This window comes from Lathyrus oleraceus, chromosome 3, assembly GCF_024323335.1.
Source record: "Lathyrus oleraceus cultivar Zhongwan6 chromosome 3, CAAS_Psat_ZW6_1.0, whole genome shotgun sequence".
In the NCBI taxonomy this organism is placed as follows: Eukaryota; Viridiplantae; Streptophyta; class Magnoliopsida; order Fabales; family Fabaceae; genus Lathyrus; species Lathyrus oleraceus.
In genome coordinates this window covers 240400565-240407056 of record NC_066581.1, presented here as the reverse complement: position 1 = coordinate 240407056, position 6492 = coordinate 240400565, and the positions used below count along the sequence as shown (strand labels likewise).

Genomic DNA, 6492 nt, shown 5'->3' with positions numbered 1-6492 from the left:
AAGGGAAAGGAAGAGGTACTTAAAGTGTTTGAGAAGTTCAAGTCCATGGTTGAAAGGAAAAGCGATCACAAAATCAAAGTTCTCAAAACAGATGGCGGAGGAAAAATGTCTAAAATGAATTTGGTAGGTTTTGTGACCAAAAGGAAGAATCACTCAATCATGAACATGGTGAGAAGAATGTTGAAAGGGAAGAACTTGCTGAAAGAGTTATGAGGAGAAGCAGTGTCCTAAGCTACATATTTTTTGAATACATTTCCAACAAAGAAGCTTGAAAATATTACACAAGAGGAAACATGGTCTGGACTTAAACCGAATCTAAGTCACTTGAGAGTTTTCGGTTCGGTAGCATATTAGCGTGTGGCAGAATAACTTAGAAAGAATGTGGGTGAATATGGAGAATTGATTATTCTTGTAAGGTATCACTCTACCGGTGGTTACAAAATATTTGATGCAACAAATAGAAGGATCATGATTAGTAGGAATGTCATTTTCAACAAAATAAAAGAGTTGCAGTAGGGTGCAACCGGTTGTCATAATATGTCAACCAGTTACACTAATAAGAAATGCATTCATGCAGTGCTGGAAGGTACAAAACCAGCCCCCGTTAAACATAAAATGGAAGAAAATGTTAGAAGGTCATCAAAGCAAAAAAGTATTGAATTTGGTGAGAAAGAAAATTATTAAAAAAAAATTGAAGTTGAAAATATTTTTATAACATTATTTTTTATGTAGTAGACAACAATTAGGAAAAAAACATTGCTGGCTGTGGGGTTCGAACCCACGCGCACTTATATGCAGAAGATCTTAAGTCTTCCCCCTTAACCTCTCGGGCAAACCAGCTTGTTGATGTTTTTCATATATAATAATTAATCAAACAAATTTTCACTTAGATTCAATGTCATGAACAATATAGAACTAAGAAGAAACTTATAACCAATCCCATCCTTGCAAAATCAACCAACCCTAACGCAGAAAAATTCCTTACTCCGCATTGAATTAAATCAAACGATTTCACATTTATTCATCTTCAATGGCGGAACTCTTGGCATCAATTTTTGGTACAGAGAAAGACATAGTGAATTGTCCATTCTACTTCAATATCGGAGCATGCAGACACAGTGATCGATGCTCCAGGCTCCACACGAAGCCAAACATCAACCCTACCATCTCTCTCCCCCCCTCTCTCTCTCTTTCTCTCTCTCCACACTCGATAATTTCCACCAATCTTGTGGTTCTACGTTTCAACAGTAAACATATATGTTTATGTTGGTACTTTTGTGACACCATTATTAAAAAAATTGAAGCACCCGGAACTAGGACAATGTCTATACACTATATTGATTAGTGGTCGAAGTCTATCGGTAGTGATGCCTTTGTGTTATAATAAAAGCAAAAATTGTATAGTGTTTAATAAGCGCACAAAATCACTAATAAAACCTTTAAAACTCAATTTTAATGATGTTCAAACTAAAGTGAATCCCTATGAGGATGAATAATATGATCTCACTAGTCATAATATTGAGCAAGGTGTTGTTGAGAATATAGGAAACAATGTGCAGTCTATTGAAGCATATGAAAATTTAGATGATGCTAAAGATAGTGATACTAAAAGAAAAGAACCATCAACAAGTATTATTAAGAATCATCCTATTGAAAACTTTATATGATATCTAGATGAATGTTTCACCATACAAAGAAAAGATCCATAAGAGCTTCTTCAGTTTTAAAGAAATTAATTATGGGGTCCATTGGTACCCATGCTGGTGGTCATGCAATGTCCAAGAAATTGTTGAGGGTCGGTTATTACTGTATGACTATGGAATCCGATTGTTTCAAATACGCTCGGAAATGCCATAAATGTCAGATCTATGCAGATAAAGTGCATGTACCACCAAGCCCTCTGAATGTCATGAATTCGCCTTGGTCATTCGCGATGCGGGGCATCGATATGATCGGGAAGATTGAACCTACTGCTTCTAATGGACATCGCTTCATCCTGGTCGCGATTGATTACTTCACCAAGTGGGTGGAAGCAACTTCATATGCTAATGTTACCAAGCAAGTGGTTGCCCGGTTCATTAAGAAGGAGATTATCTGTCGTTACGGGGTTCCCGAGAGAATCATCACTGATAATGGTTCGAATCTTAATAACAAGATGATGAAAGAGCTTTGCAGAGATTTCAAGATCGAACATCACAATTCTTCTCCTTACAGACCAAAGATGAATGGTGCTGTAGAGGCGGCAAACAAGAACATTAAGAAGATTGTGCAGAAGATGGTCGTGACGTACAAGGATTGGCATGAGATGTTGCCTTTCGCTTTGCATGGGTACCGTACCTCAGTACGTACGTCGACCGGGGCAACCCCTTACTCCCTTGTGTATGGTATGGAAGCAGTCCTACCTGTTGAAGTGGAGATTCCTTCTCTGAGAGTCCTGTTGGATGTCAAGCTAGACGAGGCTGAGTGGATCCGGACAAGGTTCAACGAGTTGAGCCTTATCGAAGAGAAGCGGTTAGCAGTTGTGTGCCATGGGCAACTGTATCAGAGAAGGATGAAGAAGGCCTTTGATCAGAAAGTGCGTCCTCGAAGCTATCAGACAGGTGATTTGGTTTTGAAGAGGATCCTTCCTCCCGGTACAGATAACAGGGGCAAGTGGACTCCGAATTATGAAGGTCCATATGTTGTCAAGAAGGTTTTCTCCGGTGGAGCCTTGATGCTTACAACTATGGATGGTGAAGATTTTCCGTCCCCTGTGAACTCAGACGTAGTCAAAAAATACTTCGCATAAATTGACCCGCTGGACGAAAAGAATAAAAAAGTCCAGGCAAAAAGGGGCATTCCGGCGAACCAAGAAAAAAAAGAGAAAAAGGTTCGGACAAAAGTTAGGGATAAAGAATAAAAAGAATATGTACACCCGGTAAGTCGAAAACCTGAAAAGGCGGCTTAGGCAAAAATGGGTATCCCGGTGGATTGAAAACCCGAAAGGGCGATCCAGGCAAAAGAGGGATTAAAGCGAAGGCTACAGTCTGGGTTATATGTACTTCATCGCGCTTCATCGTCTACCATCCTGAAGGATATGATCGGTCCAATCATTCTTCTCAGAAGGCAAGGAATTTGAGGGAAATTGAGGATCTACGAGTCATAACAGAATTGGAAAACAGTGGATGCCGTGTTCACATTGCCAATAGGATAGTTTATTTCCTTGTTTTGTGCGCAATTACCTCTTCCTAGGAGTTGCTTCCTGATGTATCTGCCTTTATAGGCCCATTTTCAATCAATAAAAGTCGTTATTCAGATAAATTGCTCTCTTGTTTTTTATTTGACTGTTTTGTTTGCAAAAAACGTCCGAATTTTTGATAAACATTGCATATAAAAAACATGAAGGCTAGACAATAACGTGCAGAAAGATAAAACATTTGAAAATCATTTTGAATGTTGAGTACACTTGGGTGTATCTTGTCCATGCAATCCCTTGGGGCATTTATGTCTTGCTGTTTTGCAGGTTACTATTTTTGATTGTTGGCTGAAGCAGGTGAGCCCCAGTTTATTCAAAGTTGTTACAACATTGTCCAGTAGTGTGAGAAGTTGGGTTGTCCAAAGCAAGTTCAGAGCTTGTCTCCCTAGTGAGTCTGAGGCCAGTGTTTCCTCGACAGCCAGGCCTGAAGGTGATTGCAATCCCCAACAGGGTTGAGGATGTTTTTTCCAACCAGGTCTGCAGGTGGCCTTTTCCCCAGCAAGCCGAAAGATTGCTATTTCCCCAACGGAGGTGTCTGTGGGTAGTTTGTTCCTCAGCAGCCAGGTTTGAAGTGCTGTAATCCCCAGCAGGGTTGAGAATGTTGGTTCCCCAGCGGAGGTTTGCATTGGTTGTTTCCCCCAGCGGAGTCCCCAAGTGGATTGAGTTCAGTGGAGGTCGTCTCCAGTGAGGATTATTCGTTTCCCCAGCAGCAGTGCTATTTCCCAGCATGATTGGAAGGTTGGTATTTCCCAACAGGTGACTCCCCAATTGAGTTGGTTTCTCTGCCGTCCCCAGAGTGTCAGATCAGCAAAGTATCCGCAGCAGAGTTGTTGTGTCTCCCCATAGAGTTGGAGGATCCAATCAGAATCGTGTGCTCAGCAGAGCGATCGTTTGCTTTCCCAGCAGGAGTTTTCCTCCATTTGCATCTTGCATATAGTAATCATTTGCATTTGCATCCTCAAATCGCGTAGCATTTCCGTTCAATATGGAGCATTACGCCATAGAAAACTCAAACATATGCATACATGTGTTAAACCAGATTGGATCACACCCCCAGCAGAGGTGAACCGTTGTTCAACATCTGTATGGCACGTTTGCTGCAGTTGCTCTTGACAGCATTCAGGATTGGTACTCCCTAGAGAGGTTTATTTCCTCACTCGTCAGTGAAAGGAAAGCTTGACTCCCCCAGAGTAATCCCCGACAAGTGTCTGGCCTTGTCTTGACGTATGTAGATGTTATCCCTGTGATACCAGTAGGTGTCATGTTGATCCCCGTATGGGTCCTTCCTTTGTTGGTGTTTGTAGACATCATCTTTCGATGTTCGTAACATCGAGTTTGCTTCCCATTCATCATCTTTCGATGTCTGGTCGTGGTTTCTTTCTCCCATTCATCCGCCGATGTCTGGTTGAGTCTTTCCCATTCGTCCGTTGACGTCTGGTCGTGGTTTCTCTTCCCATTCATCATTTTTCGATGTCTGGTCGTGGTTTCTTTCTCCCATTCATCCGTTGATGTCTGGTTGAGTCTTTCCCATTCGTCCGTTGACGTCTGGTCGTGGCTTCTCTTCCCAAACATCATCTTTCGATGTCTGGTCGTGGTTTCTCTTCCCATTCGTCCGTTGGCGTCTGGTCGTGGTTTCTCTTTCTCCCATTCATCCGTTGGTGTCTGGCTGAGTTTTCTTCCCATTCGTCCGTTGGTGTCTGGTTGAGTTTTCTCCCATTCATCCGTTGGTGTCTGGTTGAGTTTTCTTCCCATTCGTCCGTTGGCGTCTGGTCGTGGTTTCTTTTCCCATTCATCTGTTGATGTCTGGTCGTGGTTTCTCTTTCTCCCACTCATCCGTTGGTGTCTGGTTGAGTTTTCTTCCCATTCGTCCGTTGGCGTCTGGTCGTGGTTTCCTTATTCCCATTCGTCCGTTGGCGTCTGGTCGTGGTTTCTTTATTCCCATTCGTCCGTTGGCGTCTGGTCGTGGTTTCATTCTCCGATAAAAATTAAAATCCCTAGTAGAGTCGTCGGTAAACGTCTTGTCTGGTTCCAGTTGTAAATATCTTGTCCCCCCAGTCGAAGCCGCCATCGGTAAATGGCCCCGCGTTCCTTGATAGCAGTGTATATAAAGTTGATTGTTTTTGTTCATCCCCTGCAGAGTGCAAATTTCTACGGTTCTTTTGGTATTCAATCCCTGTGTACCTTGAAGGTCTGACAGCCGTTGCTCTCATCCGTTCAGGTTCTCAGTCGATTGAATAAGGGCAGCTGTAGCACCGCAAATTTGCACCCCCCATTCATGTATTCATTTCATTTTTAGGTCATTGACATTACATTGACATTACATTAACATGACATAGTACATTGCATCTTATCAGTCAAGACTGGCATTAGGGGAATTCATCTGTGCAAAAGAGCAAGGTTTTTCCTTGAGATGAAAGCCCTATAGTTGTTCCAAAGAGCTTATATAAATCAAGGTTCATTTTGAAGCAACTTGACCAAGTGGTAGAGGCTCAAAAGTCATCATTACATGTCCAGGTCATCTGAGGCCCATGAAAGTCAACTGTAAAGTCAACTGAGGGCTAGGAGATGGAGAAATGGTTTGAGACACCTCATTCATGTCCCAAAGAGGTTTATTCAACATGTCAAACTCATACCTTTAAGATTTTGAAGCCAGATCAAAAGTTTCCCAAAATGGAAAGTGACCTGTAATTTCAAGTTTCCAAAAATGGCAAGTTTTTGGACCAAGTTCAACTTGACTTTCCAACATCAAATAAGATTCAAATGAAATTTTGTCCAACATGAAAGTTGAAGATCTTTCTCTTCCATTTCCAAAAAGTCCAAGATCATGAGCATCTGATGAATGGTTGAGGAGTTATGATCAAATCATTGCCAAGTGTGCATGGAACTTCCACAAGCCATAACTTTTGATCTAAAACTCCAAATTGAGTGCCTCTTTTTGCATTGTGCATGTTATGACCTATATTTTCCAAAACCAACATTGCATTGCATGAAATTTAATCACATGATCATTTGGCCATGCATGTGATTTTTGGATGGAAAATCATGAATTTAAAATTGGTACATCATATGAGTTTTTTAACCATTCCATCATGTTTGTTCGATCATTTTAAGTGGAGAAACACCATGCATGCTACTGTTCACGTTCATGATGGCCATGCATAGGGTGAAAATTCAAATTTGGCATTACACCTCATATCTCATTAAAATCTCATTAGCCATGCCTAAGTGTAATTAGCAAAGTGATTAAGGAAGCATAT

At 41.3% G+C, this 6492-nt stretch overlaps 1 non-coding gene across 1 annotated transcript; it reads right to left on the bottom strand.

The window, feature by feature from the left end:
* Nucleotides 1-757: 757 nt before the first annotated feature.
* TRNAL-UAA (transfer RNA leucine (anticodon UAA)) lies at nucleotides 758-840 on the bottom strand. Its single transcript has one exon. It is a non-coding gene; the product is annotated as a tRNA-Leu (tRNA).
* Between the last annotated feature and the right edge of the window lie 5652 nt (nucleotides 841-6492).